This window comes from Heptranchias perlo, unplaced genomic scaffold (assembly GCF_035084215.1).
Source record: "Heptranchias perlo isolate sHepPer1 unplaced genomic scaffold, sHepPer1.hap1 HAP1_SCAFFOLD_783, whole genome shotgun sequence".
NCBI classification, from domain to species: Eukaryota; Metazoa; Chordata; class Chondrichthyes; order Hexanchiformes; family Hexanchidae; genus Heptranchias; species Heptranchias perlo.
The window spans coordinates 42,185-55,000 of record NW_027139817.1 but is presented as its reverse complement, the minus strand read 5'-3'; the positions used below and the strand labels follow the sequence as shown (position 1 = coordinate 55,000).

The 12,816-nt window shown below is 53.6% G+C and overlaps 1 long non-coding RNA gene across 1 annotated transcript in view; it reads right to left on the bottom strand.

The window, feature by feature from the left end:
* The window catches only part of LOC137319256 (uncharacterized), a 52,256-nt gene that overhangs the window by 932 nt on the left and 38,508 nt on the right, over positions 1–12,816 (bottom strand). The window contains exon 3 of the long non-coding RNA XR_010962064.1: positions 1–43. This exon is cut by the window's left edge and continues 932 nt beyond it. This is a non-coding gene — a long non-coding RNA (uncharacterized lncRNA). The remainder of the gene's footprint in view (positions 44–12,816) is intronic.

Below are 12,816 nucleotides of genomic sequence, written 5' to 3'. Positions count from 1 at the left end.
AAGGATTCAAAGGAAGTTCGATTTTCAGTTCTGTTATTAAGCCCTGCAAGAAAAGGAATGTGGTAGAAATAAAACTCCTGTTAAATATCAAATTGGCAAAAATCGTATTATTTTGTGGCTATTTGCTGATCTCGATGTTCGGGGGAAGGAAGAACGTAAACCGACAGAGAAAGTCGAGGAATCAGAACAAGCCCACCGATTGTTCACAAGGTAAACCCACCGCCCCCCGACTCCCCCCCAACTCCGTCCCCCCGACTCCCCCCCACTGCCCCCCTACATTTTCCCAGAGTACGAAAGGAAGTGGCCCTGGAAATAGTGGATGCATTGGTGATCATCTTCCAAATTCTAGAGACTCTGGAACAGTTCCTACAGATTGGAGGGTGGCAAATGTAACCCCACTATTTAAAAAAGGAGGGAGAGAAAAAACAGGGAATTACAGACCAGTTAGCCTAATATCAGTAGTGGGGAAAATGCTAGAGTCTATTATAAAGGATGTGATAACAGAACACTTGGAAGGCATTAACGGGATTGGACAAAGTCAGCATGGGTTTATGAAAGGGAAATCACGCTTAACAAATCTACTGGAGTTTTTTGAGGATGTAACTAGTAGAATAGATAGGGGAGAACCAGTGGATGTGGTGTATTTGGATTTTCAGAAGGCTTTTGATAAGGTCCCACACAAGAGGTTAGTGTGCAAACTTAAAGCTCATGGGATTGGGGGGAATATACTGGCATGGATTGAGAATTGGTTGACAGACAGGAAACAGAGAGTAGGAATAAACGGGTCTTTTTCCGGTTGGCAGGCAGTGACTAGTGGGGTACCGCAGGGATCAGTGCTTGGGCCCCAGCTATTCACAATATATATCAATGATTCGGATGAGGGAACTGAATGTAACATTTCCAAGTTTGCAGACGACACAAAGCTGGGGTGGAATGTGAGCTGTGAGGAGGATGCAAAGAGGCTCCAATGTGATTTAGACAAGTTGGGTGAGTGGGCAAGAACATGGCAGATGCAGTATAACGTGGATAAATGTGAGGTTATCCACTTTGGTTGTAAAAACAGAAAGACAGATTATTATCTGAATGGTGACAGATTGGGAAAAGGGGAGGCGCAACGAGACCTGGGTGTCCTCGTACACCAGTCGCTGAAAGTGAGCATTCAGGTGCAGCAAGCAGTTAGGAAGGCGAATGGTATGTTGGCCTTCATTGCAAGAGGATTTGAGTACAGGAGCAGGGATGTCTTACTGCAGTTGTACAGGGCCTTGGTGAGACCACATCTGGAGTATTGTGTGTAGTTTTGGTCTCCTAATCTGAGGAAGGATGTCCTGGCCATGGAGGGAGTGCAACGAAGGTTTACCAGACTGATTCCTGGGATGGCAGGACTGAAGCATGAGGAGAGATTGGATCGACTCGGCCAAAATTCACTCGAGTTTAGAAGAATGAGAGGTGATCTCATCGAAACATATAAAATTCTAACAGGACTAGACAGACTAGATGCAGGGAGGATGTTCCCGATGGTTGGGGAGTCCAGAACCAGGGGTCACAGTCTCACGATACGGGGTATGCCATTTAAAACCGAGATGAGGAGAAATTTCTTCACTCAGAGGGTGGTGAACCTGTGGAATTCTCTACCACAGAAGGCAGTGGAGGCCAAGTCATTAGATGTATTCAAGAAGGAGATAGATATATTTCTTAATGCTAAAGGGATCAAGGGATATGGGGAAAAAGCAGGAACAGGGTACTGAGTTAGACGATCAGCCATGATCATTTTGAATGGCGGAGCAGGCCCGAAGGGCCGAATGGCCGACTCTTGCTCCTATTTTCTATGTTTCTATGTATACCCCCAGGTCCCTCTGTTGGCTCCTCTTTGGCTCAGCATCCTTTCAGGAAAGATGTGAAGGCCTTAGAGAGGGTGCAGTAGAGATTTACTGGAATGATTCCAGGGATGAGGGACTTTAGTTCCGTGGATAGACTGGAGAAGCTGGGGTTGTTCTCCTTGGAACAGAGACGGTTGCGAGGAGATTTGATCGAGGTATTCAAAATCATGAAGGGTCTAGACAGAGTAGATAGAGAGAAACTGTTCCCATTGGCAGAAGGGTCAAGAACCAGAGGACACAGATTTAAGGTGATTGGCAAAAGAACCAAAGGTGACATGAGGAAAAACATTTTTTTACGCAGTGAGTTGTTCTGATCTGGAATTCACTGCCTGAAAGGGCGGTGGAAGCAGATTCAATAATAACTTTCAAAAGTGAATTGGAGAAGTACTTGAAGGAAAAAAAAATTGAAGGGCTATGGGGAAAGAGCAGGGGAGTGGGACTAACGGATTGTTCTTACAAAGAGCCGGCACGGGCTTGATGGGCCGAATGGCCTCCTTCTGTGCTGTAACCATTCTATGATTCTATAATTCTAAGGATATGAGAAGGGGTGACCAAAAGCTTCGTCAAAGTGTTGGGTTTTAGGTGGAAAGGATCGGGGAGAGAATTCCTCATCTTCGGGCCGAGATTGCTGAAGGCACGGCCGCCAATGGCGGGGCGAAGGGAGCGGGGGAGGGACAAAAGGCCAGAATAGGAGGAGCACAGAGATCTCGGAGGGTTGTAGGACTGGAGGAGGTTACAGAGATAGGGAGGGACGAGGCCACGGAGGGATTTGAAAACAAGGATGAGAATTTTAAATTGCAGGTGTTTCTGGACCGGGAGCCAATGTAGGTCAGTGAGCACAGGGGGTGATGGGTGAACGGGACTTGGTGTGAGTTAGGATACGGGGCAGAGTTTTGGATGAGCTCAAGTTTATGGAGGGTGGAGGATGGGAGGCCGGTCAGGGGGGCATTGGAATAGTGGAGTCTGGAGGTAATAAAGGCATTGATGAGGGTTTCAGCAGCAGATGAGCTGAGACGGGGCGGAGACGGGCGATGTTACGGAGGGGGAAGTAGGCGGTCTTGGTGATGGAGAGAATATGGGGTCAGAAGCTCATCTCAGGGTCAAACAGGAGGCCGAGGTTGTGAACAGTCTGGTTCAGCCTCAGACAGTGGCCGGGGAGAGGGATGGAGTCGGTGATGAGGGAACGGAGTTTGTGGCGGGGACTGAAGACAATGGCTTCAGTCTTCCCAATATTTAATTGGAGGAAATTTCTGCTCATCCAGTACTGGATGTCAGTCGAGCAGTGTGACCAATGAGAGAGAGTGGAGGGGTCGAGGGAGGTGGTGGTGAGGGAGAGCTGGGTGTTGTCAGCGTACATGTGGAACCTGACATTGTGTTTTCGGATGATGTTGCCGAGGGGCAGCATGTAGATGAGGAATCGGAGGGGGCCAAGGATAGATCCTGGGGGGACTCCAGAGGTAACGGTGAGGGAGTGGGAAGAGGAGCCATTGCAGGTGATTCTCTGGCTACGACTGGATGGATAAGAATGGAACCAGGCGAGCGCAGTCCCACCCAGCTGGACACCGGAGGAGGAGGGTGTGGTCAATGTGTCAAAGGTTGCAGACAGGTGGAGAAGGATGAGGAGGGATAGTTTACCACGGTCTCAGTCACATAGGAGGTCATTTGTGACTTTGATAAGGGTCGTTTCAGTATTGTGGCAGGGACGGAAACCTGATTGGAGGGATTCAAAAAACACAACTAATTGTCTCTTGACCCCATTTTTACTGACCCTCACTCTCAGTGACCGTACTGACCTCACTCTCAGTGACCGCACTGACCCTCACTCTCAGTGACCGTACTGACCTCACTCTCAGTGACCGCACTGACCCTCACTCTCAGTGACAGTACTGACCCTCACTCTCAGTGACCGTACTGACCTCACTCTCAGTGACCGCACTGACCCTCACTCTCAGTTATCGTACTGATCTCACTCTCAGTGACCGTACTGACTCTCACTCTCAGTGACTGCACTGAACTCACTCTCAGTGACCGGACTGAACTCACTCTCAGTGACCGGACTGACCCTCACTCTCAGTGACGGGACTGACCCTCACTCTCAGTGACCGCACTGACCCTCACTCTCAGTGACCGCACTGACCCTCACTCTCAGTGACCGCACTGACCCTCACTCTCAGTGACCGCACTGACCCTCACTCTCAGTGACCGTACTGACCCTCACTCTCAGTGACCGCACTGACCCTCACTCTCAGTGACCGTACTGACCCTCACTCTCAGTGACCGCACTGACCCTCACTCTCAGTGACCGCACTGACCCTCACTCTCAGTGACAGTACTGACCCTCACTCTCAGTGACCGGATTGACCTCACTCTCAGTGACCGTACTGACCCTCACTCTCAGTGACCGAACTGACCCTCACTCTCAGTGACAGTACTGACCCTCACTCTCAGTGACCGTATTGACCTCACTCGCAGTGACAGTACTGACCCTCACTCTCAGTGACCGTACTGACCTCACTCTCAGTGACCGCACTGACCCTCACTCTCAGTGACCGTACTGACCATCACTCTCAGTTATCGTACTGATCTCACTCTCAGTGACCGTACTGACCATCACTCTCAGTTATCGTACTGATCTCACTCTCAGTGACCGTACTGACTCTCACTCTCAGTGACTGCACTGAACTCACTCTCAGTGACCGGACTGAACTCACTCTCAGTGACCGGACTGACCCTCACTCTCAGTTACCGTACTGACACTCACTCTCAGTGACCGTACTGACACTCACTCTCAGTGACGGGACTGACCCTCACTCTCAGTGACCGTACTGACCCTCACTCTCAGTGACCGCACTGACCCTCACTCTCAGTGACCGCACTGACCCTCACTCTCAGTGACCGCACTGACCCTCACTCTCAGTGACCGCACTGACCCTCACTCTCAGTGACCGCACTGACCCTCACTCTCAGTGACCGCACTGACCCTCACTCTCGGTGACCGTACTGACCCTCACTCTCAGTGACCGCACTGACCCTCACTCTCAGTGACCGCACTGACCCTCACTCTCAGTGACAGTACTGACCCTCACTCTCAGTGACCGGATTGACCTCACTCTCAGTGACCGTACTGACCCTCACTCTCAGTGACCGAACTGACCCTCACTCTCAGTGACAGTACTGACCCTCACTCTCAGTGACCGTATTGACCTCACTCGCAGTGACAGTACTGACCCTCACTCTCAGTGACCGTACTGACCCTCACTCTCAGTTATCGTACTGATCTCACTCTCAGTGACCGTACTGACCATCACTCTCAGTTATCGTACTGATCTCACTCTCAGTGACCGTACTGACTCTCACTCTCAGTGACTGCACTGAACTCACTCTCAGTGACCGGACTGAACTCACTCTCAGTGACCGGACTGACCCTCACTCTCAGTTACCGTACTGACACTCACTCTCAGTGACCGTACTGACACTCACTCTCAGTGACGGGACTGACCCTCACTCTCAGTGACCGTACTGACCCTCACTCTCAGTGACCGCACTGACCCTCACTCTCAGTGACCGCACTGACCCTCACTCTCAGTGACCGCACTGACCCTCACTCTCAGTGACCGCACTGACCCTCACTCTCAGTGACCGCACTGACCCTCACTCTCAGTGACCGTACTGACCCTCACTCTCAGTGACCGCACTGACCCTCACTCTCAGTGACAGTACTGACCCTCACTCTCAGTGACCGGATTGACCTCACTCTCAGTGACCGTACTGACCCTCACTCTCAGTGACCGAACTGACCCTCACTCTCAGTGACAGTACTGACCCTCACTCTCAGTGACCGTATTGACCTCACTCGCAGTGACAGTACTGACCCTCACTCTCAGTGACCGTACTGACCCTCACTCTCAGTTATCGTACTGATCTCACTCTCAGTGACCGTACTGACTCTCACTCTCAATGACCGCACCGACCTCACTATCAGTGACCGCACTGACCCTCACTCTCAGTGACTGCACTGAACTCACTCTCATGGATCGGACTGAACTCACTCTCAGTGACCGGACTGACCCTCACTCTCAGTTACCGTACTGACACTCACTCTCAGTGACCGTACTGACCCTCACTCTCAGTTACCGTACTGACCCTCACTCCCAGTAACCGGAATAACCCTCACTCTCAGTGACCGCACTGACCCTCACTCTCAGTGACCGTTCTGACCTCACTCTCAGTGACTGCACTGACCCCACTCTCAGTGACCGCACTGACCCTCACTCTCAGTGACCGCACTGACCCTCACTCTCAGTGACCGCACTGACCCACACTCTCAGTGACCGCACTGACCCTCACTCTCAGTGACCGCACTGACCCTCACTCTCAGTGACCGCACTGACCCTCACTCTCAGTGACCGTATTGACCCTCACTCTCAGTGACCGTACTGACCCTCACTCTCAGTGACCAGAGTGACCCTCACTCTCAGTTACCGTACTGACCCTCACTCTCAGGAACCAGAATGACCCTCACTCTCAGTGACCGTACTGATCCTCACTCTCAGTGACCGTACTGACCCTCACCCTCAGTGACCGTACTGACCCTCACTCTCAGTGACTGTACGGACCCTCACTCTCAGTGACCGCAATAACCCTCACTCTCAGTGACCGCACTGACCCTCACTCTCAGTGACCGTACTGACCCTCACTATCAGTGACCGTACTGACCCTCACTATCAGAGACCATACTGACCCTCACCCTCAGTGACCGTACTGACCCTCACTCTCAGTGACCATAGTGACCCTCACTCTCAGTGACCATAGTGACCCTCACTCTCAGTGACCATAGTGACCCTCACTCTCAGTGACCATAGTGACCCTCACTCTCAGTAACCGGAATGACCCTCACTCTCAATGACCGTACTGATCCTCACTCTCAGTGACCGTACTGACCCTCACTCTCAGTGACCGTACTGACCCTCACTCTCAGTGACCGTACTGACCCTCACTCTCAGTGACCGCACTGAACTCACTCTCAGTGACCGCACTGACCCTCACTCTCAGTGACCGTACTGACCCTCACTCTCAGTGACCGTACTGACCCTCACTCTCAGTGACCGTATTGACCCTCACTCTCAGTGACCGTACTGACCCTCACCCTCAGTGACAGCTTTGACCCTCACTCTCAGTGACAGCACTGACCCTCACTCTCAGTGACCGCACTGACCCACACTCTCGGTGACCGTACTGACCCTCACTCTCAGTGACCGCACTGACCCTCACTCTCAGTGACCGTACTGACCCTCACTCTCAGTGACCGTACTGACCCTCACTCTCAGTGACTGCACTGACCCTCACTCTCAGTGACCGCACTGACCTCACTTTCAGTGAAAGGACTGACCCTCACTCTGAGTGACCGCACTGACCCTCACTCTGAGTGACCGTACCGGCCCTCACTCTGAGTGACCGTACCGACCATCACTCTGAGTGACCGTACTGACCATCACTCTGAGTGACCGTACTGACCCTCACTCTCAGTGACCGGAATGACCCTCACTCTCAGTGACCGGACTAACCTCACCCTCTGTGACCGGACTGACCCTCACTCTCAGTGACCGTACTGACCCACAATCTCTGTGACCGGACTGACCCTCACTATCAGTGACCGTACTGACCCTCACTCTCAGTGACCGTACTGACCCTCACTCCCAGTAACCGGAATGACCCTCACTCTCAGTGACCGCTCTGACCCTCACTCTCAGTGACCGTTCTGACCTCACTCTCAGTGACTGCACTGACCCCACTCTCAGTGACCGCACTGACCCTCACTCTCAGTGACCGCACTGACCCTCACTCTCAGTGACCGCACTGACCCTCACTCTCAGTGACTGCACTGACCCTCACTCTCAGTGACCGTACTGACCCTCACTCTCAGTGACCAGAGTGAACCTCACTCTCAGTTACCGTACTGACCCTCACTCTCAGTGACCGTACTGACCCTCACCCTCAGTGACCGTACTGACCCTCGCTCTCAGTGACTGTACGGACCCTCACTCTCAGTGACCGCAATAACCCTCACTCTCAGTGACCGCACAGACCCTCACTCTCAGTGACCGTATTGACCCTCACTCTCAGTGACCGTACTGAGCCACACTCTCAGTGACCGCACTGACCCTCACTCTCAGTGACCGTACTGACCCTCACTCTCAGTGACCATAGTGACCCTCATTCTCAGTAACCGGAATGACCCTCACTCTCAGTGACCGTACTGACCCTCACTCTCAGTGACCGGACTGAACTCACTCTCAGTGACCGGACTGACCCTCACTCTCAGTTACCGAACTGACACTCACTCTCAGTGACCGTACTGACACTCACTCTCAGTGACGGGACTGACCCTCACTCTCAGTGACCGTACTGACCCTCACTCTCAGTGACCGCACTGACCCTCACTCTCAGTGACCGGAATGACCCTCACTCTCAGTGACCGGACTAACCTCACCCTCTGTGACCGGACTGACCCTCACTCTCAGTGACCGTACCGGCCCTCACTCTGAGTGACCGTACCGACCATCACTCTGAGTGACCGTACCGACCATCACTCTGAGTGACCGTACTGACCCTCACTCTCAGTGACCGGAATGACCCTCACTCTCAGTGACCGGACTAACCTCACCCTCTGTGACCGGACTGACCCTCACTCTCAGTGACCGTACTGACCCACAATCTCTGTGACCGGACTGACCCTCACTATCAGTGACCGTACTGACCCTCACTCTCAGTGACCGTACTGACCCTCACTCCCAGTAACCGGAATGACCCTCACTCTCAGTGACCGCTCTGACCCTCACTCTCAGTGACCGTTCTGACCTCACTCTCAGTGACTGCACTGACCCCACTCTCAGTGACCGCACTGACCCTCACTCTCAGTGACCGCACTGACCCTCACTCTCAGTGACCGCACTGACCCTCACTCTCAGTGACTGCACTGACCCTCACTCTCAGTGACCGTACTGACCCTCACTCTCAGTGACCAGAGTGAACCTCACTCTCAGTTACCGTACTGACCCTCACTCTCAGTGACCGTACTGACCCTCACCCTCAGTGACCGTACTGACCCTCGCTCTCAGTGACTGTACGGACCCTCACTCTCAGTGACCGCAATAACCCTCACTCTCAGTGACCGCACAGACCCTCACTCTCAGTGACCGTATTGACCCTCACTCTCAGTGACCGTACTGAGCCACACTCTCAGTGACCGCACTGACCCTCACTCTCAGTGACCGTACTGACCCTCACTCTCAGTGACCATAGTGACCCTCATTCTCAGTAACCGGAATGACCCTCACTCTCAGTGACCGTACTGACCCTCACTCTCAGTGACCGGACTGAACTCACTCTCAGTGACCGGACTGACCCTCACTCTCAGTTACCGAACTGACACTCACTCTCAGTGACCGTACTGACACTCACTCTCAGTGACGGGACTGACCCTCACTCTCAGTGACCGTACTGACCCTCACTCTCAGTGACCGCACTGACCCTCACTCTCAGTGACCGGAATGACCCTCACTCTCAGTGACCGGACTAACCTCACCCTCTGTGACCGGACTGACCCTCACTCTCAGTGACCGTACCGGCCCTCACTCTGAGTGACCGTACCGACCATCACTCTGAGTGACCGTACCGACCATCACTCTGAGTGACCGTACTGACCCTCACTCTCAGTGACCGGAATGACCCTCACTCTCAGTGACCGGACTAACCTCACCCTCTGTGACCGGACTGACCCTCACTCTCAGTGACCGTACTGACCCACAATCTCTGTGACCGGACTGACCCTCACTATCAGTGACCGTACTGACCCTCACTCTCAGTGACCGTACTGACCCTCACTCCCAGTAACCGGAATGACCCTCACTCTCAGTGACCGCTCTGACCCTCACTCTCAGTGACCGTTCTGACCTCACTCTCAGTGACTGCACTGACCCCACTCTCAGTGACCGCACTGACCCTCACTCTCAGTGACCGCACTGACCCTCACTCTCAGTGACCGCACTGACCCTCACTCTCAGTGACTGCACTGACCCTCACTCTCAGTGACCGTACTGACCCTCACTCTCAGTGACCAGAGTGAACCTCACTCTCAGTTACCGTACTGACCCTCACTCTCAGTGACCGTACTGACCCTCACCCTCAGTGACCGTACTGACCCTCGCTCTCAGTGACTGTACGGACCCTCACTCTCAGTGACCGCAATAACCCTCACTCTCAGTGACCGCACAGACCCTCACTCTCAGTGACCGTATTGACCCTCACTCTCAGTGACCGTACTGAGCCACACTCTCAGTGACCGCACTGACCCTCACTCTCAGTGACCGTACTGACCCTCACTCTCAGTGACCATAGTGACCCTCACTCTCAGTAACCGGAATGACCCTCACTCTCAGTGACCGTACTGACCCTCACTCTCAGTGACCGGACTGAACTCACTCTCAGTGACCGGACTGACCCTCACTCTCAGTTACCGAACTGACACTCACTCTCAGTGACCGTACTGACACTCACTCTCAGTGACGGGACTGACCCTCACTCTCAGTGACCGTACTGACCCTCACTCTCAGTGACCGCACTGACCATCACTCTCAGTGACCGCACTGACCCTCACTCTCAGTGACCGCACTGACCCTCACTCTCAGTGACCGCACTGACCCTCACTCTCAGTGACCGCACTGACCCTCACTCTCAGTGACCGCACTGACCCTCACTCTCAGTGACCGTACTGACCCTCACTCTCAGTGACAGTACTGACCCTCACTCTCAGTGACCGGATTGACCTCACTCTCAGTGACCGTACTGACCCTCACTCTCAGTGACCGAACTGACCCTCACTCTCAGTGACAGTACTGACCCTCACTCTCAGTGACCGTATTGACCTCACTCGCAGTGACAGTACTGACCCTCACTCTCAGTGACCGTACTGACCTCACTCTCAGTGACCGCACTGACCCTCACTCTCAGTGACCGTACTGACCATCACTCTCAGTTATCGTACTGATCTCACTCTCAGTGACCGTACTGACTCTCACTCTCAGTGACTGCACTGAACTCACTCTCAGTGACCGGACTGAACTCACTCTCAGTGACCGGACTGACCCTCACTCTCAGTTACCGTACTGACACTCACTCTCAGTGACCGTACTGACACTCACTCTCAGTGACGGGACTGACCCTCACTCTCAGTGACCGTACTGACCCTCACTCTCAGTGACCGCACTGACCCTCACTCTCAGTGACCGCACTGACCCTCACTCTCAGTGACCGCACTGACCCTCACTCTCAGTGACCGCACTGACCCTCACTCTCAGTGACCGCACTGACCCTCACTCTCAGTGACCGTACTGACCCTCACTCTCAGTGACCGCACTGACCCTCACTCTCAGTGACCGCACTGACCCTCACTCTCAGTGACAGTACTGACCCTCACTCTCAGTGACCGGATTGACCTCACTCTCAGTGACCGTACTGACCCTCACTCTCAGTGACCGAACTGACCCTCACTCTCAGTGACAGTACTGACCCTCACTCTCAGTGACCGTATTGACCTCACTCGCAGTGACAGTACTGACCCTCACTCTCAGTGACCGTACTGACCCTCACTCTCAGTTATCGTACTGATCTCACTCTCAGTGACCGTACTGACTCTCACTCTCAATGACCGCACCGACCTCACTATCAGTGACCGCACTGACCCTCACTCTCAGTGACTGCACTGAACTCACTCTCATGGATCGGACTGAACTCACTCTCAGTGACCGGACTGACCCTCACTTTCAGTTACCGTACTGACACTCACTCTCAGTGACCGTACTGACCCTCACTCTCAGTTACCGTACTGACCCTCACTCCCAGTAACCGGAATAACCCTCACTCTCAGTGACCGCACTGACCCTCACTCTCAGTGACCGTTCTGACCTCACTCTCAGTGACTGCACTGACCCCACTCTCAGTGACCGCACTGACCCTCACTCTCAGTGACCGCACTGACCCTCACTCTCAGTGACCGCACTGACCCACACTCTCAGTGACCGCACTGACCCTCACTCTCAGTGACCGCACTGACCCTCACTCTCAGTGACCGCACTGACCCTCACTCTCAGTGACCGTATTGACCCTCACTCTCAGTGACCGTACTGACCCTCACTCTCAGTGACCAGAGTGACCCTCACTCTCAGTTACCGTACTGACCCTCACTCTCAGGAACCAGAATGACCCTCACTCTCAGTGACCGTACTGATCCTCACTCTCAGTGACCGTACTGACCCTCACCCTCAGTGACCGTACTGACCCTCACTCTCAGTGACTGTACGGACCCTCACTCTCAGTGACCGCAATAACCCTCACTCTCAGTGACCGCACTGACCCTCACTCTCAGTGACCGTACTGACCCTCACTATCAGTGACCGTACTGACCCTCACTATCAGAGACCGTACTGACCCTCACCCTCAGTGACCGTACTGACCCTCACTCTCAGTGACCATAGTGACCCTCACTCTCAGTGACCATAGTGACCCTCACTCTCAGTGACCATAGTGACCCTCACTCTCAGTGACCATAGTGACCCTCACTCTCAGTAACCGGAATGACCCTCACTCTCAATGACCGTACTGATCCTCACTCTCAGTGACCGTACTGACCCTCACTCTCAGTGACCGTACTGACCCTCACCCTCAGTGACCGTACTGACCCTCACTCTCAGTGACCGTATTGACCCTCACTCTCAGTGACCGTACTGACCCTCACCCTCAGTGACAGCTTTGACCCTCACTCTCAGTGACAGCACTGACCCTCACTCTCAGTGACCGCACTGACCCACACTCTCGGTGACCGTACTGACCCTCACTCTCAGTGACCGCACTGACCCTCACTCTCAGTGACCGTACTGACCCT